Source organism: Rhinoraja longicauda, chromosome 20 (genome assembly GCF_053455715.1).
Source record: "Rhinoraja longicauda isolate Sanriku21f chromosome 20, sRhiLon1.1, whole genome shotgun sequence".
NCBI classification, from domain to species: Eukaryota; Metazoa; Chordata; class Chondrichthyes; order Rajiformes; family Arhynchobatidae; genus Rhinoraja; species Rhinoraja longicauda.
In genome coordinates this window covers 30,478,806-30,504,605 of record NC_135972.1, presented here as the reverse complement: position 1 = coordinate 30,504,605, position 25,800 = coordinate 30,478,806, and the positions used below count along the sequence as shown (strand labels likewise).

Here is a 25,800-nt window from a genome sequence, read left to right as displayed (position 1 = left end):
GTTTTCACTGCATCTCTACCATGAATGATGAATACTGGCATTGCAAGCCTTGTTGTTAGCAGATATCTCTCGTTATCTAGTAGCTACCTTTGCTGCAAAATGGTACAAACTTAGAAAGACAAAGATCAAGATTCCTGCATTAGGATCATGGAGTCTAATGGCATGGAAATTGACCTTTCATCTCACAATGTCTATGCTGAAATCATGTGCTCCTTTATCCAAATGAAAAAAAAATGCTTGAGGAGCTCGGTGGATCATGCAGCACCTGTGAAGGGAATGGACAATCAAATGAAGGGTCCCAACCTGAAACGTCATCTGTCCATTCCTTCCACAGATGCTGCCTGGCTTGCTGAGTTCCTCCAGCACTTTGTTAGTTTTCTTAACATTCCAGCATCTGCAGTTTCTTGTGTCTCCACCTATCCAAATCTCACTTTCCTGCAATTGACCCATACCCTTCTCTGTTTCAGTGACAGAAGTGCTTGTTTAGATGCTTCTAAAATAGTGTGAGTGCCCCTGACTCCAGTGTTAACTTGCCTGATTTTCAAGCTGTTGTCATAGACTTCTATGCACAAAGCTTTGCCTTCTAGGCAGTCAAATCACTCCCACTAGATCTCTCCAATTTCTTATTTTTGGAAAGGGAAAACAAAATGGTTAACTGCATTTGAATCGGGAGTCTCATTGCCTCCTGTTTGCGATGATGCATAGACATATTTCAGTTGAGTTTAGTTTCGTTTTTTTTAGAGATACAGCATGGAAACAGGCCCTTCGGCCCATCGTGTCCGCACCGACACTAGCACTATCCTACACACACTAGGGACAATTTACAGTTATACCAAGCCAATTAACCTACAAACCTGCATGTCTTTGGAGTGTGGGAGCACCTGGAGAAAACCCGCGCAGGTCACGGGGAGAACGTACAAACTCCGTACAGACAAGCACCTGTAGTCAGGATGGAACCCGGGTCTCTGGTGCTGTAAGCCAGCAACTTTACCACTGCGCCACCGTGCTGCCCAAAATCGTAAATATCTCCAGGACTTTCCCAGATAAAGTCTGATGCATAAAGGTGCCTGTCTGCAGTCATCCTGGCCGGCACAAGCAACAGGTCACACTGAGGGTGCCCTTCTTGAATTTCAAACATTTTTGTATATTATACTTATCTATGGTTCAGGTATGAGATATACAAATTGTACCACATAATTGCATATAAACTCCTTCTGAGAGTTTCCCCCTCTTCCAATATATTATCCAGGTCAGCACACTCTTCATTCTCCCAGTTGCACTCCATTTCAAAAGAAGTGCCTACTAATTCTCTGCCTCAGAAGTGGAATTCTCTGCCTCAGAAGTGGAATTCTCTGCCTCAGAAGGCAGTGGAGGCCAATTCTCTGAATGCATTCAAGAGAGAGCTAGATAGAGCTCTTAAGGATAGGGGAGTCAGGGGGTATGGGGAGAAGGCAGGAACGGGGTACTGATTGAGAATGATCAGCCATGATCACATTGAATGGCGGTGCTGGCTCAAAGAGCCGAATGGCCTCCTCCTGCACCTATTGTTTATTGTCTATAATGGCCAAGACCACAGTCATTAATTTGTGCACAAGCCTTGAAATCATGAAACAATCCTGAAGCACCACTTCCCTAGAGATGTTTGCATCTCGAACTAACGAAAGAAATCTTTAGATAACCACAACAAATCAGCTCCAAGAAACAAAATCAGGAAGAGGCCACACATTCTCATAATCTGCTCCACTGTACAATAACTCTGTACCTCAAATCTACTTTCCCATCCAAAGTCATAATCTACGACTCCCTGACTTCACACAAAACTGTCCTTCGCCGTTTTTATTATATACTGGTCTGAACATCTGAGACTAAAGAAAGCTGCAACTTTACAGCCCTCTGCAGAAAGAAAATTCTTTTCACTACAGTCCCAAATGATCCTAGTTCTCGATCAACCAAGTTTATTGATCCCTCTCAAACTTATACTTTTTTGTGAAATCACTTCTCATTCTTTTAAAGCACAATGAGTAGGCAATGGAAAATTTCTTCTACAAACCTACTGACTCCCAGTTGTCTGGATTATACTTCTTCCCACCCCGCCTCTTTCAAAGACGCTATTCCCTACTCTTAATTCCTCTATCCCCGCCGCATCTTCTCTCCAGGTGTGGCTTGACTTCTATGACATCCAAGAAGTCCTCTTTCTTCAGTAAATATGGTCCCCTGTCCCAGCCGTGTCCCTGTGTCCCAAAGTTCTACTCTTGCTTCCCCTCTCCTAGACGGAACAAGGATAGAGTTTCCCCTGGTCCTCACCTATCGCCTCACCAGCCTCTGTATCTAACACATCTTCCGCCAACATTTCCGTCACCTCCAACGTGATCACACCACCAATCACATTTTCCCATCTCCACCCCTTTCTATGTTCCACAGAGACTGCTACCTCCATATCTCCTTGGTTTACTCACCCCTTCTCACTCAAACCACCCCCTCCCCGGGTACTTTCTCCTTCAACCGCAGAAGATGCATGATAATACTCCAGCTGTTTGTTTCTTTCTTTGGTCCTTGTTTCATTATTGAAGCATGTGGTCAGGCAGCATCTTGTGGGGAGAAAATCAGGTGATTCAATGTTTCAATTCGTCGGCATTTCATCCGAGCTAATGAATTCAGATCTTTGCGAGGTGGGTTTATTTCGTGTTCTGCTTACGTATGTTTATTTTTGAGTCTGATATTGAAAAAGCAAATGAATTTTAAATGGAAATTCCCAGTTGTTAATTCAGAAACCAGTAGTGCTAATATGTCGATCATTGATAACTGAATTACAGTATTTTGTCAGTTATTTGAAAATCTGTCTTTTTTTGCATGTGTTTAGTTCCAGGAGCTATCTCATAATAGCTTTCTTCTGCAGATGGTTTATATATAACTCTATGCAATGATGGTTGCCAGTAAGGACAGTAGGTGGAGACTAAATACAGCATGAATAATGCATTTCCAGACAATAGCATCATTTGTACCAATTTGTACTATCATTACAAATTTCCAATCAAAAAACAATATAGTTTTATAAATATATAATAACATTTTCATTATTTATCACAGCCTTGGGGATGAAACCATTTTTAATAAAATGTACCATCTATATAAATAACCGTTATGAAAAGCAATAGTGCATTAATAATTGAGTACTTATCATAAACTTGTCCAGTAAAGTTTTACGACTGTCGCAATCTTACTTAACCTTTTTGGTACACATGATCCAATATAGGTAGCAGAAAACAAACTGCTGGAGAAACTCAACAAGTCAGGTAGCATCCATGGAGGGAAATGACTTTTGGTTTAGCAGTTCAGAGCGGAACCAGGCCCTTTGGCCCACGGAGTACGCACCGTACGTTCCAGCGATCCCCGTACATTAACTCTACCCTACACACACTAAAGACAATTTACATTTATACCAAGCCAATTAGCCTACAAACCTGTATGTCTTTGGAGTGTGGGAGGAAACCAAAGATCTTGGAGAAAAACCACGCGGTCACGGTGAGAATGTACAAACTCCGTACAGACAGCACCCTTAGTCAGGATGGAACCCGGGTCTCTGGCACTGTCAGACAGCAACCCTACCGCTGCGCCACCATGCTGCGCCACCATGCTGCCCCCCTCCCGCTGCGCCACCATTTGTCGCATTTATGTTGCATTTCATACTAATGAGCAATTGTAATCTATTCACTTTAATCAGGTACTTTAATTAGCTGAGTAAACATCTGCTTAACTTCTCCTTCCAAAACATCCAGTCCATCAAAAAAAGTTATTGAATTTGTTCCAGTCATTGTTTTTAATTCAAATGGTATTCTGAATGGAACACTGCAATCAGTCGTGAGTGCTGTAAAGAATGAAGCTATCATTAAGATTCTTTGTACTTAAGCATTTAAGACAAGTTAGGCATAATTAGCTGCCTTTTCAAATTGTCATTATCCATTTGTTTCTTATATTGTACAGGCTAACCATGTTACAAGAAAAGCAATAAAAAGCTGGAAATAAATTGGCCAGGATAAGCTAACTGAACCGAACGTTGAGGAAGTTTGTATACGCTGGAATTTAGAACGATGAGAGGGGATCTTATTGAAACATATAAGATTATTAAGGGATTGGACACGTTAGAGGCAGGAAACATGTTCCCAATGTTGGTGGAGTCCAGAACCAGAGGCCACAGATTAAGAATAAGGGGTAGGCCATTTAGAACGGAGATGAGGAAAAACTTTTTCAGTCAGAGAGTTGTAAATCTGTGGAATATTCTGCCTCAGAAGGCAGTGGAGGCCAATTCTCTGGATGCTTTCAAGACAGAGCTAGATAGAGCTCTTAAAGATAGCAGAGTCAGGGGGTATGGGGAGAAGGCAGGAACGGGGTACTGATTGTTAATGATCAGCCATGATCACATTGAATGGCGGTGCTGGCTCGAAGGGCCGAATGGCCTACTCCTGCACCTATTGTCTATTGGGTTTTGGAAAACCGAATTTGATCATTAAAATAATTTGATCATGATAAAGAGTGTCCAGTATAACAAATCTCCACCATTAGGATGCCTACGATCTTAAGGCTATTTTGGGGTCCCTTGTTAGGCTGCCTATCTATCTGCTTTACGTGAATGTCACTGATGCAAGCTTCCATAGGGGACCAGTGAGGACCTTAAACAGGCATTGGATTCTGTCTGTAGAAGGGTCTTGACCCAAAACATCAACCATTCCTTCTATCCAGAGATGCTGCCTGTCCCTCTGAGTTACTCCAGCATTTTGTATCTATTGTTGGATTCCCTCTTTGCTTCAGTAAGTGTTGAATATTGTTAACATGCCAAATGTCACTCTGGTTTACTGGCCACCCAGATCACATACAGGAATTTAAACCTGACTGCTTTTAGGCAAAACCATTAATCATACATACATTATTAGATTATTCACAGAGACGCATACATGTGCTGAATGATTATGAGGCCCCTGCCCCGGATCACACCTCATTCACTTGTGTTTAGAGACATCATATTGAAGACGTAGACGGCCACTTAATGCCTGAAAAATAAGTAAAGGTTGGTCCAAATGTCTTTGACTTGAAGCTATTAACATTCAGACCTGCTATAGTGCTGGCCATATCACTGAATTCAGCTTCTCATCCAACCAAAGGTTCTTCAAGTTATATCCAGCAACGCCCAATGGTCCTATTAAATCTGCTTTTATGTTGTTAATTTGCTCTATGTCTAGCTCATTACAGCTTTCAAGTTGTAAACTATTTGACAGGCTCCATGGATGCAAATTCCTGATGTTCTGCGTAGTCATTTAATTATTCTTTTGTGTTGCTTTGTTGAAAAACCTTACGTCTCTTTTCCCTCACTTGTTCCTTCAGGAATATTTATGTCTCAGCCCATCTCATCAGCCTTTTCCTTCCAGCGATGTGGCTAATTATAATCCCTCTGAGAATTTCCCAGATGGCACATCTGACTCCACAAACTGATAGACAGCAGATTTCTAATTTCCTTTTTGATGCTTTTCTCATCTAATCAATGACTTGTTATTGCACTTCCATTACAAGGTTTTAAAGGTGCCAAGATTTTGATAAGGGAGGGAGAGGGGTTTGCCATTTTAATGCTTGGTCTAAAATATGTATCATTTTTGTTTTTGTTTCCGTTGCGGGATTCTGACAGAAAGTCTGAAAACCTAATATGAAAGCTTCTCGTAAAGACAACTCAGAGTTGTGGTGAAAGAGACTTCAAAATGGATCAGAAATTGTTTGAAGGAAAATCTTCTAACTGATGGCATTAAGACTGTGGAGCTAGAGTCTCCTGCTGCTTATGGTTTAAATCAATGACGTGGAAACGCAAGTAAATTGGTTTGCAAAGCAGCATTTCCGTGGCAACAGTTGTATCGTTAAAGACAAAAATCCTCAACTTTTAGCATTTCAACAAAACCTGTTGGGATGGCAACAAATGATACATGACAAGAATCTTGGCAAAACACAAAGTGCTGGAAATGGACAGATGACGTTTCGAGTCGGGACCTTTTTTCAGACGTCTGCCTGACCCGTTGAATTCCTCCAGAACTTTGTGTTTTGCTTAGGATTACAGCATATGTGGTTTCTTGTCTCCAGTAATCATGGCAAAGTAGTGCACAACAGAAGGATTTTTATTCTCCTCGTATTGACCAACACATTTCTATCACTTCAGTGCTGAATATAACCAATCATTGTCGAGCAGCATCAGTAGGGCAACAAGCTGTGGCAGTGTGTGTCCAGTGATGGGTGAATCACAGCCACACAGCAGCGAAACTGGCCCTTCGGTCCAACTCAAACATGCCGATTAAGGTCAAAAAGTCAGAAGGAATAGGAGTAGAATTAGGCCATTTGGCCCATCAAGTCTACTACGCCATTCAATCATGGCTGATCTATCTCTCCCTCCTAACCCCGTTCTCTTGCCTTCTCCCCATTACCTCTGACACCCGTACTAATCAAGAATTAGAATTGGGCATCTAATTAAGATACCCCATCTAAGCTAGTCTCGTTTGCCCCCAATATGGCCTCTATCTCCCTAATCCTTTCCTGTCTACATAAAACCCTTCCTAACCATGTAGTTATGCTGAGACTTAATAGTGATAGTCAAAGTCAGACAGCACAGAAAGAAGCCCACCACATCTGTGCTGATGGGTTGATCCATCTACACTCATCCAAGCCTACCACATCTGTGCTGATGGGTTGATCCATCTACACTCATCCAAGCCCACCACATCTGTGCTGATGGGTTGATCCATCTACACTCATCCAAGCCCACCACATCTGTGCTGATGGGTTGATCCATCTACACTCATCCAAGCCCACCACATCTGTGCTGTTGGGTTGATCCACCTACACTCATCCAATTTGCCTGCATTAGTCTGTAATCTTACCCTGTCTCTTCAAATGTCTATCTAAAGGTGTTAAAAGTAATGACTGCATCTGATTCCACCATCTCCTTTGACAGTGCATTCCAGACACCAATCACTCTCCGTGTAAAGATTTTCTTCCCAGATCCCCTTTAAAACTCCTTCTCACCTTAAACCTATCCCCTTTAGTTTTTGATACTTCTACCATGGGAAAAACAAGTTCTGAATATCTTCGCAGTGTAGCGTACACTGTCCAGCCGTACACTGGCCCTGTCCACGAAACATACCTTGACTCCATCCTATCCCCCCTGGTCCAATCCCTCCCTACCTATGTCCAATACACCTCACACGCTCTTCGTCTCTTCAATGACTTCCGTTTTCCAGGCCCCACTCCACTCCCTCATCTTTACCATGGATGTCCAGTCACTCTACACCTTCATCCCCCACTAGGAAGGTCTTAAAACCCTCTGTTTCTTCCTCGACCACAGAACCATCCAATTTCCGTCTGCTAAAACTCTCCTCCGCCTCTCCAGCAGAGCTAGTCCTCAACCTCAACAATTTCTCCTTTGACTCCTCCCACTTCCTCCAAATCCAAGGCGTAGCTATGGGCACACGCATGGGCCCCAGCTACGCCTGCCTCTTGGTAGGGTACGTCGAACAATCCCAGTTCCAGGCGTACACTGGCCCAATCCCCGAACTCTACCTGCGCTACATTGATGACTGCATTGGTGCTACCTCCTGCACCCATGCAGAACTCACTGACTTCATCAACTTGACTAATTTCCATCCTGCACTCAAATTCACTGGGACCATCCCCGACATCTCCCTACCGTTTCTTGATCTCACCACCTCCATCACAGGAGACAGACTATTGACTGACATCTACTACAAACCTACTAACTCCCATAGCTATCTAGACTACACTTCTTCCCACCCTGCTTCCTGTAAAGACTCTATCCCCTACTCCCAATTCCTCTGTCTACGCCGCATCTGCGCCCAGGATGAGGTTTTCCATACAAGATTATTGGAGATGTCCTCATTCTTTAGGAAACAGGGGTCCCCCTCTTCCATTATACGTGAGGCTCTCACTAGGGTCTCCTTGATATCCCACAACTTCGCTCTTGCTCCCTCTTCCCCCATGGAACAAGGTCAACAAGGACAGAGTCCCCCTTGTCCTCACCTTCCACCCCATCAGCCATCGCATACAGCATATAATCCTCCAACACTTTCGCCACCTCCAACGGGATCCCACTACTGGCCACATCTTCCCATCTCCCCCCCCTTTCTGCTTTCCGTGGAGACCGTTCCCTTCGCAACTCCCTGGTCAACTCATCCCTTCCCACCCAACCACCCCCTCCCCAGGTACTTTCCCCTGCAAATGCAGGAGATGCAACACCTGTCCCTTTATCTCCCCCCTCGACTCCATCCAAGGACCACGACAGTGTTTTCAGGTGAGACAGAGGTTCACTTGCACCTCCTCCAACCTCATCTACTGTTTCCGCTGTTCCAGTTGTCAACTTCTCTACATCGGTGAGACCAAGCGCAGGGTCGGCGATCGTTTCGCTTAACATCTCCGCTCAGTCCGCCTTAACCTACCTTATCTCCCAGTTGCTCAGCACTTCAATTCCCCCTTCCATTCCCAATCTGACCTTTCTGTCTTGGGCCTCCTTCATTGTCAGAGTGAGGCCCAGAGCAAATTGGAGGAACAGCACCTCATATTTCGCTTGGGTAGCTTACCCACCAGCGGTATGAACATTGGCTTCTCTAACTTCAAATAGCCCTTGCTTTCACTCTCTCTTCATCCCCTTCCCCTTCCCAGTTCTCCCACCAGTCTTGCTGTCTCCAACTACATTCTATCTCTGTCCCACCCACTCCCCTGACATCAGTCTGAAGAAGGGTATCGACCCGAAACGTCACCCAATCCTTCTCTCCAGAGATGCTGCCTGTCCCACTGAGTTACTCCAGCATTTTGTGTCTACTTTCTGAATATCTTCCCATTCTGTGTCTCATAATATTATATCCCTTAATCAGATCACCCCTCAGCCTCCTTCGCTCCATGGAAAAGAAGCCAAGTCTATCCAATCCCTCCCCATGTCTGAAATCCTCCAATCTAGGCCACATCCTGGTGATCTTCTTCTGCAGTCTTTCTGACCACATTCTGAACAGGTTCATTCCCATTTCATTCTGGCTATTTCGTTTGTGTCATGGTAGCATTTCAGAGGGATGGTATTTGATCTACATTACTGGAGGAATCACCAGGGAATGGAGATACCCACGATCCAGACATCAGTGGCTCAGTGGTAGCTCTCAGGGTTGCGGCTCAGAAGGTTCAGAGACCTGAGTATATAATCTAGCCTGATGTTCTAAAACAGTGCGATGTTCACTGTCTGAAATGGTAGCTTCGATAAGCAGGGGAGGTAGTGCTGAAACCACCTTGGTAATAGAATAGCTTTGTTCTCAGCTTCCAAAATATGTTTTCATTAATCACAGCAGGACCAAACTTTGCGAGCAGAAAACTGGTTCTATGGATAATGTCAAACAATCTGAAAACAGGTGCAACTGCAGCCTATTACCAACTGCACAGTGAGGCTCTATAAATCACCATCTACATGCTGTCTGCGCTTTCCACCCAAGGTGACTTCTCTCTGTGAAGCAGTGAACGCAACAGTGGACTGCAAATTGTGATGTGGCTCATCTGCTCCCTGAGGTAATCCAGAGGCTTGAGGTTCAGGGCCGATGCGATCTTTACCTGAACTGCTCACGCGTATCTAATGGCCACGATTTAGGAAGGAGATTCAGCAGCAGGCTTGGACTTGAGCAGGAATGGGAGCAGTTACAAAAAACATAAATTAAGGCCCAGGTTCAAATAACAGTGACAGAGAGAGAAAAAAATCAAAGTCAAAAGTTTATTGTTGAGGAGTGTAGGAAGGAACTGCAGGCGCTGGTTTCAACTGAAGGTAGACACAAAATGCTGGAGTAACTCAGCGGGTCAGGCAGCATCTCTGGAGAAAACGAATAGGTGATGCTTCGGGTTGAGACCCTTCATCAGACTGAGAATCAGGGGGGAGGGAAATGAGAGATATAGAACAAATGAATGAAAGATATGCAAACAAGTAATGATGATAAAGGAAACAGCCATTGATAGCTGTGGGCTAGGTGAAAACAGACAATAAAGGGCCTGTCCCACTTAGGCGATTTTAAGGCGACTACCGGCGACTAGGCTGTCTGGGGTGTCGCGGGCATGATCGTGAGGAGTCTTCCAAGAATCGTAGTGGATCTCAGCGCGTCGCTGAGAAATGAACCGGAGTGAAATTTCTCGGCGACAGCTGGCTTGTCGCCAGGTATCGTTGCTTATTGCGGGCGCTGTCGCATGCTGTCCCCAGGTTTGCTAGGTTGTCTTAGATGCAATTAGAAGCACATAATATTAAATTAGGTAAAGTCATTTGAAGATACCATAAAATACTTGTGGTTAACCAATTTATTTACCGTCAGGACATTTGACAGGTAGATTAGAGGCGACTGTTTGACAGTCAGGTAAGCGTGGGAATTTTCGCGATGTTTATGGCCATCAGCGATTACATTTAAAGCGGGCTCCCAACCCAGATATGCAACCCAGAAACCGGATATGCATCTCACGTACATTTTCAAAGAATGCCCACACTCCGCACAAAAATCCATTTAACCACCTTTAAAATTAAATTTCAATACTGCTATTAATAAACTGGAAGTCAATCCAGTTTATGCCTTGTTACCGTGAAGATGGTTTTCAAGTAACCCGGGCAAGATGTTATATTTCAAAACTCTCAAGTAGTTACCGACTTGTCAGTGATTTCAGCGATAATTAGGACGCCGGAGAAGCATTGACAGCGTGGGAATTTTGCGATGTTTCCGAAGACGGTGTAATCTCGACCTGACTCAGCATTGTCGTGGTCATTGTCGTAGGGTAAAAGAAATTTTTGGCGATCTGCTACGACTTTGACAGTCGCCGGCAGTCGCCTAAAAAATCGCCTAAGTGGGACAGGCCCTTAAGGTTCAACAACTTTGAAGCAAGTACAACCACTATGGTGGGGTGCTATGGAGAGAGGGAGTGCAAGGGTACTTGCATTCTTTCTGTAAATGTTTGTCTTTGATTAATTTGCCTTCCAGTAATAACAGGTTAAATGGGAATCACGTAAACTTCTCTGCTGGTTGGAATTGTACCTGGCTGAAAAAAAGATGGTTGTGGTGGTTGGAGGGCCGTCATCTCAGTCACATGACATCTCCTCAAGAGTCTGTCAGGACAGTGTCCTGGGCCCAACCACGTTCAACTGCTCCATCGATGAGCTTACTTTAGTCCGCATGATCAGAAGTGACGGTGTTTGCAGATCTTTGCATATCGTTCAGCGTTATTTGCAGCGCCTCAGATAGTGAACCAGTCAACAACCAAATGCAGCAAGATCTGAACAATATCCAGGCCTGGGTTGATGGTGTGGCAAGTAAAATTCATGGTGCACAACTGTCAGGCAATGATGATACACGACGAGTGGAAACTATTTTTCACTCCCAGACATTCCATGGCATTACCATCGCTGAATCCCTCAGCAACGCACCATGACTCCTTGGACAACGACATGGACCAAACTCATGACCTCTACCAGCTTGGACAAGGACAGCCACAGTTTGGGCACACTACCACCTGCAAGCTGCCCTCCATGCTGTGTGCTTTGGAAATATATCGCTGTTACTTCACCAATGCTCATTCCAAATCCTGGTCCTCTGTCAAAGAGCATTGTAGGTAAGCTCACTCCGCAAGTACTGCAATGGTTTAAGAAGGGAGCTCATCAGCAGCTTCTCAAAAGCACCTAAGTATGGGCAATTAAACATTGTCTCAGCGTGTGAAGCCCACATCCCTTGAATAAATATTTTAAAAGTATATAGCAATTATAGACAATAGACAATAGGTGCAGGAGTAGGCCAATTGGCCCTTCGTGTCAGCACCGCCATTCAATGTGATCATGGCTGATCATCCACAATCAGTACCCCATTCCTGCCTTCTCCCCATACCCCTTGACTGTGCTATCTTTAAGAGCTCTATCTAACTCTCTCTTGAAAGCATCCAGAGAATCGGCCTCCACTGCCTTCCGAGGCAGAGAATTCCACAGATTCGCTATAGACATATAGCCATTGTGGGGCAGCACATTGGTGCATCTGATAGAGCCGCTGTCTCACAGTGCCAGAGACCCGAGTTCGATCCTGACCTCGGGTGGGGTCTGTGTGGAGTTTGCACGTCCTCCCTGTGACCTCATGGGTTTCCGCAGAATGTTCCGGTTTCCTCCCACATCCCAAAGTAATGTGGGTTTTAATGTCAATTGGCTTCTGTAAACAAAATATAACATGTTTCATGTTGGGAGTGGATGAGAATGTGGGATAACATAGAACTAGTGTGAATATGTGATCAATGGTCGGCGTGGATTCGATGGGCCGAAGGGCCTGTTTCCATGCTGTATCGCTAAAAATATATATATTGAACACTGTAATTAGACAATTGAACAATGCAAAAATGATTCAATTGAATACTGCAACAGACAGTGAGAGGAACAGGCAGAATATTGAGAGAATTATGATTAGCTAGCGGAGGCTGGGAGTCTTTCTGTGTGTGAGGAACACAGAGAGGCAGATGGGGTGATGGATTGTTGAATATTACAGTTTTTATTTCTTTTGAGTTGGAGCCAAATTGCATTAGATTAAAAATAGCAGCGAAAGTAAGATGCAAACTGGATTCTAAAAGAGGGAGTAGAGATTATTTTTTGGATCATGAATGTGCAGATGAGACCTGTTGATTGTCGTTCAGGCGCACACCAGGTGGGAAGCACCTGAGACCCCATCCACCTGGGAGCCACCCCTGCACTTTCTGGCAGCTCCCTCACCATGACTTCCTCACCTGGCTGCAGGATGACTATCTTCTCACCCTTTGGTTCCTTCTGACCCAATAATGTAATACTGCTGTTTAGCTCAATCCCTCAACATTTGAAGCTGGTTACAAAAGTATTTCACACACTGAGTAGCTATAGATGCTCCTGGCTCCCAATGAGTCCACCTATCATCTGGTACCTCTTTTCTTCACTTCTCCTTCTTCACTGCTCCCACATCTCCATGTAACTCTTCCAAATTGGCTGTGGTGGCATCTTTCCCTCAACTAGCAATCTCTGTCATTTTTTGTCCTTCTGCTGCTCTTTTAGTGCTGAGCACTGCCTACTCATTCCCTCACTGCTCCTCACTTTCCCGTTTCTCATATGCCTTTGTTTATCACTGCAACCTCTGCAAGCAACTGCGTTGACACCAACAATTCTTGTTTGTACCGAAGATAGACACAAAATGCTGGAGTAACTCAGCAGGGCAGACAGCATCTCTGGAGAGAAGGAATGGGTGATGTTTTGGATCGAGGCCAGTCAGTGTGTGTCTATCTTCAATGTAAACCTGCATCTGCACTTCCTTCCTACACAATTCTTGTTTGTGTCCAGCCCACACCCCAGGGAACTGCTGACAACATAACCCATACATAACATCCTGTCTCCAATCCCTCATGACTGGTGGACAACATGAAATGATGGGGCATTGCAGACACCGACCTCTGTCCTTGTGGTCAAGTACAGACTAACAAACATGTCCTAAGGGGAATGTGCTGTGACAGGACCTGCCTGCCCACTATCCCAACTTGATAATCCCCAATTAGGGACTTACCTCACCAATTGCCACTTTTGATTGTTGTAGTTGACATATGAAAGAAAGACGGACTGTGGCCACATTGGCTATGTTTGAGTTTAGTTTATTGTCACGTGTGCCGGAGTACAGTGAAAAGCTTTAGTTGCGTGCTAACCAGTCAGAGGAAAGACAATATATGATTACAATCGAGCCTCACAGTCCACAGATGCATGATAAAGGAAATAACGAGAATAATATTTAGTGCAAGATAAGGTCCTGTAAAGTTCGAACAAAGATAGTCTGAATGTGTCCTATGAGGTAGATGGTAGCTCAGGACTGCTCTCTGGTTGTTGGTAGGATGATTCAGTTGCCTGATAGCTCTACTTGTGCCATTAGATGTGTGCATTCCCTGTCCCTGACTTGTCCATGCTATGACTGTCCCAGGATAGTACCCTCATTGTCTGTACAGATCCAGAGATACACAGGGAGGTGCATTTCCCCTATTTCAAATATCTGTGACTTACCTCTCTGTGACTTTATTGTTTACTCCCCCTGAACCGGCAATATAAACTCTCCATTCATTGGTAAGGGTAGGTCAGTTATCGATACTGTTGCCCCTGTGCCCACCAACATTGCTGCCCCCACCCCTTATAAAGCCCTTGTGTACGTCCATGGGTGACCTGCACTGCAATGGGGGCTGCCGACAGCTGTTTGTCTGATTTGGATGCTGTCCTCTCCAGTTCCATGAGCACGTATTAAAACCAGAGTGAATGTACTCTGTGATCTCCTCTGTCTTTGTCATGGACCTCATGAACCTGCTGTTTTCCCTTTTTAACTCTATCACCCCTCCTGGGTCTTATTTCAAAGATATTCTTAACAGACACGCAACGACATTCACAAACATGTTTATTACAACACAGTCTCCTGACAGAGTCGATGCACACCCTTCTGAAGTTCTGAACTGTCAATAATGCCCTTTTTTGCAACTGGCGGCTCTGTCTCACAAACTAACCCTAACTCTGCCTGGTTCCTTACACTTGCACACAGGCACGCATATTTGTGATATCTACCTCTTCAGTTCCCCACAGTGTTTTTTGACACATTGTGATCACGCAGTTGCTGAGCAGAACAGGTCGGAGGATGGGATGCTACACTTAAAAATACTCACCCACTTAAACTGTTTCAATCGATGGCTACATAATGAGTCGTGTGTAGCGACCATAGAGAAAGGTCCAGGTCGTCGAACCCTCGGATTGGCCAGCGAGGTCACGTGGGAACGCGACCATGAGGATTGGTCCAGCAAACGACATCGCTGATTGGCCAGCGATGTCAGGTGCGCGTTTGGCGCCCGTTTTAGCCAGTTCGGCGAAGTCTTCAAGGAAGACAGTAAGTTTATATTGGTTGTCCTGTAACTTGTTGATTTGATTCTGTATTCGTGTATTGCGGCTGCAATAAACTTCGTCTACAACTAGCAAGTTTCGGACTCGCCATATTGGTGACCCCGAACGTGATCTGGATGATCACCAACTGAGCAGGAACCCGACGCCTCGTTGACGATGACCGAGCAGGGCACACCGGAGTCAAGCGCGGCAGGCGTTCATCTTCCGTTATTTTGGACGTACGCACCGCAAGCTTGGTTTATCCACGCCGAGGCTCAATTCCACATAAAGAAGGTGTCGGACGATGCCACGAAGTACTTCTACCTCGTCAGCGCCCTATCGCCGGACACAACCAATGCGGTTTATCATAAATTCACCTGCGGAAGACAAATACGAAACCATGAAGAAGGCATTACTGCGAACCTTCGGGTTAAATAAGCATGGTGGTGCGGCAAAACTTCTGCACCTACCGGAGCTTGGAGACCAACTGCCTTCCGTCCGCATGGCTGAAATGATGGTGCTAGCCGGTGAGCATACGGATTGCCCGATGTTTGAACAGGCATTCCGCGAGAAACTTCCCGAGGATGTCCGACTGCTGCTTACGGATTGTTCTTTTAAGGACCCCGAAGCATATGCAGCGAAAGCGGACGCGCTCATAGCGGGAAAAAACAAGGCTAGTGATTCCATCAACAAAGTCTCGACATCGGTGACCACGCCACAGCGACGGAAAGATGGCGCCACGTCTCCCGCCAATTCCCCGAAAGCCCGCCAAAAAGATCCGCACAAGCGCGGCTGGTGCTATTATCACCTACGATGGGGTAACGAATCCCGCAACTGTCGTTTGCCTTGTACCTTCGCGGGAAATGCCTCGGCCGATCGTACATAGGGGCAGTTACGATTGGCCAGAACCGGCGCCTCTATGTCCATGATCGATTCACGGACACAGAATTTTTGGTAGACACCGGAGCCATCGTCAGCATAGTGCCGCCGACCGACCTCGAAACCAGATCGGGTAAGACAGGTCCCACCCTCATCGCGGTTAACGGCAGCCCAATTCGCACTTTCGGCACACGGAAGATGTCCCTTGCTTTAGGCCTCCGCACGTACGAATGGCCATTCATCATAGCTGACGTCAAACAAGCGATCCTGGGCGCAGATTTTCTCTGGGCTTTTTCACTGGTTCCTGATGTCCGCGGTAACGACCTCCGACCCGCTGCTGAAGACGAGCACGTCGCTCCGGCAATCGCCTCCTCGCCCAGCCCTACTGTCCAGGCCGTCGTCGCGGCCCCCGACTCGTATGCTGCGATTCTGGCAGAGTTCCCGGAGCTGCTCGTCCAACGTTTTGACGCACCTTCAGCTAAGCACGGTGTGGTCCATCACATCCGCACTGAAGGCCCTCCCGTTTTCGCTCGGGCCAGGAGACTACCGCCAGACAAACTGGTGGTGGCACGGGCGGAGTTCAGGAAGATGGAGGAAATGGGAATTGTTCGTCAGTCTGACAGCCCGTGGGCCTCGCCGTTACACATGGTCTCCAAGGCATCTGGGGGGTGGAGGCCATGTGGCGATTATCGGCGTCTCAATGCTGTCACCACGGCTGATCGCTACCCCATACCGCACCTACAGGACTTTTCATCTGGACTGGAAGGAGCGGTGGTGTTTTCCAAAATCGATTTGGTGCGAGGATACCATCAGATTCCGGTGCGACTGGAGGACATACAAAAAACTGCAACTATTACTCCGTTCGGGTTGTTTGAATGGTTGCGTATGCCTTTCGGTTTAAAGAACGCGGCACAGGCTTTCCAGCGACTGATGGACCGCGTGGGCAGGGGTTTACCTTTTGTGTTTATTTATTTAGACGACATCCTGGTAGCCAGCCCCTCAGTGCAAGAACACCAGGCCCATTTGCGGACCGTGTTCCAGCGGCTCCAAGACCACGGGCTCATTATTCAACCCTCCAAATGTCAATTCGGCCTGCCTGCTCTCGATTTTCTAGGTCACAGAATTACCCCTGCCGGCGCTGTCCCTTTGCCAGAGAAGGTGGAGGCTATCCGGGCTTTCCCCAGGCCTACCACAGTAAAAGGGCTGCAGGAGTTCGTAGGCATGGTTAATTTCTACCATAGATTCGTTCCGGCAGCGGCGCGAGTCCTGCGCCCACTTTTCCAATGCCTTGCAGGTAATCCGGTAGAGTTGTTGTGGTCCCCGACCGCAGAGTCGGCTTTTACGGCAGCTAAGGCAGCCTTGGCAGACGCCACCATGCTGGTCCATCCGAGTCCCTCCGCCCCCACGGCCCTGACGGTTGACGCCTCTGACGTGGCGGTGGGTGGGGTTCTGGAGCAGCAGGTTGGTGGCCGTTGGCAGCCTTTAGCGTTTTTCAGCCGGCAACTAAATTCGGCCGAGCTGAAATATAGCGCATTTGACCGAGAGCTTCTAGCTCTCCATTTAGCTGTCCGTCATTTCAGGTATTTCCTCGAGGGCCGCCCATTTGTGGCATTTACGGACCACAAGCCATTAACATTTGCTTTTTTGAAATTGTCTGACCCATGGTCGGCCCGCCAGCAGCGGCACCTGACTGCTATCTCAGAATTTACCACAGATGTCCGTCATATCGCGGGTAAGCTGAATGCCGTTGCTGACGCCCTGTCTAGACCTGCTTTTCCCCCTATTTCGGCGGTGGACTGCGAAGTGGATCCCCAGGAGCTCGCGGAGGCACAGCTCCTGGCGGATACCGTTTCGACGTACCAGTCCACCACTTCGGGATTGAAGTTGGCCCAGGTAGCTTGTGGGTCGGAGGGCACGAAAGTCTGGTGCGATGTTTCTCTTCCTCGCCCCAGGCCGGTAGTACCGCCCTCCCTCCAGCGCCGGGTTTTCGATGCCATTCATGGGCTGGCACACCCGTCCATCCGCTCCACCTCTGCCTTGGTGGCAGCGAGGTTTGTCTGGCATGGCCTGCGGAAACAGGTAGCGGGATGGGCACGTTCCTGCGTGCCCTGTCAGACCGCTAAAGTCCAGCGCCACGTCCAGCCCCCCGTACAGGATTTCGAAGTCCCGGCTTTTCGTTTTTTCCACATCCACGTGGATTTGGTCGGGCCTTTGCCTTCCTCCCAGGGCTACACCCACCTCCTCACGGTGGTGGATCGGTTCACCCGGTGGCCAGAGGCTTTCCCATTGTGTGATATCTCGTCAGCGTCTTGTGCTAGGACTTTGGCCCTTCACTGGGTAGCTCGTTTCGGGGTCCCGGCAGTTATTACAACTGACAGAGGACCACAGTTCACTTCGTCCCTCTGGGCCGCGCTGGCGGAACTGTACGGGTCCAAATTACAACCCACAACTGCATATCACCCCCAGGCAAATGGACTCGTAGAAAGGTTCCACCGCCAACTTAAGGCGTCCCTCTGTGCAAGGCTTGAAGGCCCAGACTGGGTAGACCAACTCCCTTGGGTTCTGTTGGGCATCCGGACGGCTCCTAAGCCAGATCTCGGTGCGTCGTCCGCAGAGCTGGTATATGGCTCGACCCTTCGAGTACCTGGAGATCTGTTTCCGGACACTTCAGCCCTGCTCCCTACAGTCCCATCAGCGTTAGCAGCTCTCCGGGAACGGGTGGGCTCCCTGGCTCCGGTGCCGACTTCACGTCATGGGTGTCCCATCGTACATGAACCGTCTTCCCTGAAGGACTGTGAGTTTGTTTTTTTGCGTAAAGATGCCCATCGCGCCCCGTTGCAGAGGGTCTATCAAGGGCCGTTTCGGGTTTTACGTAAGGGAACGGCTACTTTCACCTTAGACATGGGCGGCAAGAGTGAACTCGTCTCGGTGTCCCGGCTCAAACCTGCCCATTTGGACCCAGATCAACCAGTCCTGGTCGGTCAAACCCCTAGAAGAGGCCGACCTCCGTTAGTTCCGCCCAGTCCACAAACCCCCATTCCGACAGTTCCTCCGGGACCTCCAGTTTCGGCAGTTCCCCTAGGACCCCCCGTTTCGGCAGTTCCTCCAGGACCCCCCGTTCCGGTAGTTCCTCCAGAACCTCCCGTTCCGGCTGTTCCACCAAGTCCGGAACCTCCGGCTCCTGTGGTTCAGGCTGTCCCTCTCCGTACTCGTTATGGTCGCGAAATCCGGCTCCCTGCTAGGTTCCGCACCTCGGGTTCTGGGGGGGGTCATGTAGCGACCATAGAGAATGGTCCAGGTCGTCGAACCCTCGGATTGGCCAGCGAGGTCACGTGGGAACGCGACCATGAGGATTGGTCCAGCAAACGACATCGCTGATTGGCCAGCGATGTCAGGTGCGCGTTTGGCGCCCGTTTTAGCCAGTTCGGCGAAGTCTTCAAGGAAGACAGTAAGTTTATATTGGTTGTCCTGTAACTTGTTGATTTGATTCTGTATTCGTGTATTGCGGCTGCAATAAACTTCGTCTACAACTAGCAAGTTTCGGACTCGCCATACGTGAACATTTCCCGGTCGAGTCTCTAATTGTTGTGACTGGTGAATGAAACCACTCAGACACTGAAACTAATTGATATAAAAGTCTCCATTCATCATGAGAATCAGACATTCTCTTGGAGAGCCTCTTAAGTACTCCAAACTCAAAGTGTGTCGAATTTTCATATCTATATACTAAAACTCTCGTTTGTTTGTTTGTTTGTTTGTTCCTGAACTACAGCCAAAACAGTTCACTATAGCGCGACAATTTTAGGCCCACCTTACTCACCGTCGTCCCTTTGGTGCTAATGGGAGAAGTTTCATTGAAATCGGTGTTATATTTTTAAAGTTATTCACGTTTTAAAGTTTAAATCAACCTCCTAGGGAGGGAGGGAGGGAGTGAGGGAGGGAGGGAGGGAGGGAGGAGAAGGGAGGATGAGGGGGTTGGAGTCGGGGGGGAAGGGAAGGTGGGGAGGGGAAGGGGGAGGAGGGAGGGGAGGAGCAGGGGAGGGGAGGAGGGGGGAGGGGAAGGGGAGAGGGAGGGGGAGGGGGAGAGGGGAGGGGAGGGGGGAGTAGGGGAGGAGAGGATGCTGCACCAATGCAGGAGAGGTTTGGTCTTGTATTTCTTAAAAACAAAGACAACAATAAACAATTAAGTAGATTTATTCACAAAATGCTGGAGTAACTCAGCAGGTCAGGCAGCATCTCGGGAGAGAAGGAATGGGTGACGTTTCGGGTCGAGACCCTTCTTCAGACTGATGTCAGGGGGGCGGGACAAAGGAAGGATATAGGTGGAGACAGGAAGATAGAGGGAGATCTGGGAAGGAGGAGGGGAAGGGAGGGACAGAGGAGCTATCTGAAGTTGGAGAAGTCGATGTTCATACCACCGGGCCGCAAACTGCCCAGGCGAAATATGAGGTGCTGTTCCTCCAATTTCCGGCGGGCCTCATTATGGCACTGGAGGAGGCCCATGACAGAAAGGTCAGACTGGGAATGGGAGGGGGAGTTAAAGTGCTTGGCCACCGGGAGATCAGTTTTGTTAATGCGGACCGAGCGCAGGTGTTCAGCGAAGCGATCGCCGAGCCTGCGCTTGGTTTCGCCGATGTAAATAAGTTGACATCTAGAGCAGCGGATGTAATAGATGAGGTTGGAGGAGGTGCAGGTGGAAAGACTGTTTGGGTCCTTGGATGGAGTTGAGGGGGGAGGTAAAGGGACAGGTGTTGCATCTCGTGCGGTTGCAGGGGAAAGTACCCGGGGTTGGGGTGGTTTGAGTAGGAAGGGACGAGTGGACCAGGGAGTTACGGAGGGAACGGTCTCTGCGGAATGCAGAGAGGGGAGGGGATGGGAAGATATGGCCAGTGGTGGGGTCCCGTTGTAGGTGACGGAAATGTTGGTGGATGATATGTTGGATCCGCTGGCTGGTGGGGTGGAAGGTGAGAACGAGGGGGATCCTGTCCTTGTTGCGAGTGGGGGGAGGGGGAGCAAGAGCGGAGCTGCGTGATGTAGAAGAGACCCTAGTGAGAGCCTCATCTATAATGGAGGAGGGGAAGCCCCGTTTTCTGAAGAACGAGGACATCTCGGAAGCCCTAGTGTGAAACACCTCATCCCGGGCGCAGATGCGGCATAGACGGAGGAATTGGGAGTAGGGGATAGACTTTTTGCAGGGGACCGGGTGGGAAGAAGTGTACTCCAGATAGCTGTGCGAGTCAGTGGGTTTGTAGTAAATGTCCGTCATTAGTCTGTCTCCTGTGATGGAGATGGTGAGGTCCAGAAACGGGAGGGAGATGTCAGAGATAGTCCAGGTATATTTAAGGGCAGGATGGAAATTGGCGGTGAAGTGTATGAAGTCAGTGAGTTCTGAATGGGTGCAAGAGGTAGCACCAATGCAGTCGTCGATGTAGCGGAGGTAGAGTTCGGGGATGGGGCTAGTGTACGTCTGGAACAGGGATTGTTCGACGTACCCGACAAAGAGGCAGGCATAGCTAGGGCCCATACGAGTGCCCATAGCTACGCCTCTGGTTTGGAGGAAGTGGGAGGAGTCAAAGGAGAAGTTGTTGAGGGTAAGAACCAGCTCTGCTAGGCGGAGGAGAGTGTTGGTCGATGGGGATTGGCTGGTTCTACGGTCGAGGAAGAAATGGAGGGCTTCGAGACCATCCTTGTGGGGGATGGAAGTGTAGAGTGACTGGACATCCATGGTGAAGATGAGGGAGTGGGGGCCTGGGAACCGGAAGTTATCCAGGAGATGGAGAACGTGTGAGGTGTCTTGGACGTAGGTGGGGAGGGATTTAACAATTAAGTAGAGTTTGAATTACCTACCTATCTTTAGCGTTTTGAATGCAGACAGGTAACTGTGCAGAATTACACCTTTACAAAGAGAGTAGCTGCCAAGGTACCTCTGAATATCCAAACACATTTGCTGGGGCTAAGTAATGCATATGGATTATCTACAAGCTTATGAGGATAGAATCCACACTCCCAAAATATGTCTCTTTTGTTGCAGTGTTGAGGGATGGATCCCTGGATATACGGGCAGCAGAATAGTGAAAGGCTGGAGAGAGTGGATGTGGAGAGGATGTTTCCACTAGTGGGAGAATCTAGGACCAGGGGGCACAGAAAAAAAGGGCATACCTTTAGAAAGGAGATGAGGAGTGATTTCTTTAGCCAGAGGGTGGTGAATCTGTGGGATTCATTGCCACAGATGGCTGTGGAGGCTGTCTTTGGGTTTTTTTAAGCTTAGATTGAAAGTTTCTTGATTAGTCAGGGTGTCACAGGTTATGGGGAGAAGGCAGGAGAATGGGGTTGAGAGGGAAAGATAGATCAGCCATGATTGAATGGCAGAGCTAACTCGATGGGCCGAATGGCCTAATTCAGTTCTCATGACTTATGAACTAATGAATATTAAATGACCAGATAAACAGTGAATTGAATGGAAGGGATATGTAACGAAATGTTAATGCATGAGATTGACCACTTAATGACTTTCCTGATCTCATCACGGAGGTTTCATTGAGACCAATTTGCATGTACATTTATCAATTGTCCTTAATGGTACTGATCCCAGACTGGTCCCAGACTGATGACTGGTTTCAATCGTCTGAAAGTATCCTTGCAAGTTTACATGTGAATGGGTATTTTTGCCATTTTGAAGATTGGTTCCTATTTTAATAAATGTCTCCTATCCACATAATTCTATAACTTCAGTGTATTCCCCAATGAGCAGGGGCAGCATAAATACAGGAGATCCCTGCGTAACACAATTTTCCCCTTATAGAACTCGCAAATCGCTGCCCAAAAATCTGAGATAGGGAATTAAAATTTGCTCTCACAGAATTTATATGAAAAATAAATAAACATAATATTCGGTCTTTTTCAACTCTGGTTTCTTGAATACATGTGCAGAAGACATGGCTTCACGTTACAAAAAATTGCAATATGAACCACTTTTTTAGCAATGCAATATTCCCCCCCCCCCCTCAGGTGATGTAGGTATAGGTATCGCCAGTACAGGTATTTAGTATGAGAATATTATGCTAAAATGCCTGGTCTGCCACAACTAATGGAGTATGTCCAACTCTGGTTAGTACACTTTAGGGATTGCGCAGAGGAGATTTAGCAGACTGATTTAAGGAGACGGGTTATCAACTGGATGGATACGAGACTGCATGTGTTGTTACCTGGAGGAAAGAAACTAACTGCAGAAGGAACTGTAGGCCAGGCAGCATCTGTGAAGACAAAGAGATAGTCAATGTTTCAGTTCAAGATCCTGAAGCAGGGTTGAATGGGAAGAAGGAAGATTGCCAGCATCTCGCAGAGTGAAGTGGGGTGGTATAGAGGATGGAAGGTGATACGTGGAAACAGATAGAGAGAGGATTATGGAAACTATGGGGGGTGGGGGGGAGAGGGATGGAAAAGGTGAGCACAGGGAGAAGAAACCTAAGAGGATGGGTGAGTGGAATGGATGGAGAACATCAGGGTTACCTGAAATTTGGTAAATTCAATATTTTTACCATTGGGCTGTTAGCTACTACAGCAGAACACATGTTCTTCCAATTTGTATTTGGCCTCTCCGCAGCAATGGAGAAGACTGGTCAGTGTGGGAGTCGGGAGAAGAGAGACATTAGGTAAGGTTTGTTCTCCTTGTCAAGAGGGGAGATTTGTTAGAAGTGTGCAAGATAGTCACAAACAAAACATGTTTTCACTTGCTGATGTTACACTGGAGTAGGATTTCGCTTGGGCAGCTTACAGCCCAGCAGGATGAACATTGACTTGTCCAACTTTAGATAGTTCCTCTGTCCCTCTCTTCCCCTCCCCCTTCCCAGTTCTCCCACTGTCTTTCTGTCTCTACCTGTATCCTTTCTTTGTCCCGCCCCCCCCCCCCCTCACATCACTCTGAAGAAGGGTCTCGACCCGATACGTCACCCATTCCTTCTCTCCAGACATGCTGCCTGACCTGCTGAGGTACCCCAGCATTTTGTGATACCTGCTGATGTTACACCCTCAACAGAACTTAAATTTTTGATTCTGGTGAAGAAATTTAGGGCACATTTGAAAAAGAACCCTTTGTTTCAGTGAATGGTGAGGACCTGCAACTAGCTGCCCCTGTGGCGAGTGGAAGCATTGATTCCAGAAAAAAATAGATAGACATTAGGGGGAATGGAATGTGGAATACCTGGGGATAGAGCAGGGAATATGACTGACTTGTTTGCTCTGTGATGAGCTGAGGTGTGTTCTATCAACTAAATGTTTTCCTCCTTGACATACTTTCTTTGAAAGCCGTAGCAAGCAAAGGTGGAGATGGGAACATGACTGTCCTTCTTGCCCAGAGCTGTCTCCCCAGTTTTCTTCAGCCTCTCCTGGCACGGAGGCCTTTTCTGGACCTTACTTCTCCTGCACATGGTGATGCTCAATGCCACAACTAGGACACCCACATTTCAAACCCCAATCTACATCTCAGCCTTACCCAAATTTCTAACATCATTGTTACATCCCTTGAGCTCAGTAAGTTCTCGTGTCAGATCTAAAAATAATTGAGTTGGCAGGAACTGCAGATGCTGTTTAAACCCCTTATTCTTAAACTGTGGCCCCTGGTTCTGGACTCCCCCAACATTGGGAACATGTTTCCTGCCTCTAACGTGTCCAACCCCTTAATAATCTTATATGTTTCGATAAGATCCCCTCTCATCCTTCTAAATTCCAGTGTATACTGTTCTACTTAAGAACACTGAAAAAGTCTGGTCTACCCCAACAGCTGCTGACGACCTTCTACCGCTGCACCATAGAGAGCATCCTAACGCATGGCATCCCTGTGTGGTACCTCAGCTGCACGGAGGCAGAAAGGAAAGCTCTACAGCGGGTAGTCCATAGAGCTCAGAGGGCCATCGGAACACAGCTACCAGACTTGGAGGGCATCTACAACACACGATGCCTCAGAAAAGCCACCAGCATCCACAAAGACTCTTCACACCCCTGCAACAGTCTGTTCGAACTCCTTCCATCGGGCAGACGATACAAGGCCTTCTATGCCCGCACCTCCAGACTCAGGAACAGCTTCATCCCCAGGGCCATAGCTGCTATGAACCGGTCCTGCTGAGCCGGATGGCCACAACGCATAGATCAACTTGCACTTTACCCTGTCCAAAACTGTTACAACTGTTCGTTTCGTTGGGTTGCTGCTGTCTAAATTACCTAAATTAGTGCATCGTATGGGAGGCGCATTCCCAATCTCGTTGTACCCCTGGGTACAATGACAATAAAGATATATTGTATTGTATTGTATTGTATACAAGCCTAGTCGCTCCAGTCTTTCAACATATGACAGTCCCGCCAAAAGATGTCTCAAAAGAGGTTTGGAGACACAGAACAGGAGGTTGTTTCATCGGCGATGGGAAGCTGACAACAGGTGGATTGAAGGGGTGCTGTACCACGCTAGGTCATGTGCCGTATGCATGAACTCATGTATGTCACCAGCCACACATAGGCTAGTGAGAGAGTGAGATTCATAAGTGTAGACAGCCAGAGGAGGGCAGTTGAGCGGACAGTTTCAGCTACATTGTTTATGTTGAACTGAGTTATGTTTGTACATTTACAAGTTTCAAAAAGGGATGGCTGTAAATAAATGTATGAGTTACTGGTGAGTGAGTTGTCCAAATTTTACCTGCGCAAATTAGATGGAAACGTGATTGACCTGTATGTAGTGTACAGTGCAATTTATCAATCTTTTTGCTTTGGCATTTGATGTTCACGGTTAGCAGTTTAGCAAGAAGCTTGCTAGCAACGGTTTTATTTCCAGCGTGTTTGCCTACTGATCTCTGGTGGGTTCATGATGAGTATGGTTCCCCAGGCCACCATTTTGAGGAATATCTCGTAAGTAAGTTAAGTATTATACATGATGACAATCTTAGAATACTTTGTTCCTTTAAATCATTGTGTCGATATTTCCTTTGCAG

The 25,800-nt window shown here is 47.3% G+C and overlaps 1 protein-coding gene across 7 annotated transcripts in view; it reads left to right on the top strand.

The window, feature by feature from the left end:
* Window positions 1-25,800, top strand: part of LOC144603704 (voltage-gated potassium channel KCNC2-like) — a 149,713-nt gene that overhangs the window by 103,286 nt on the left and 20,627 nt on the right. The gene's annotated exons all lie outside the window — the stretch shown is intronic.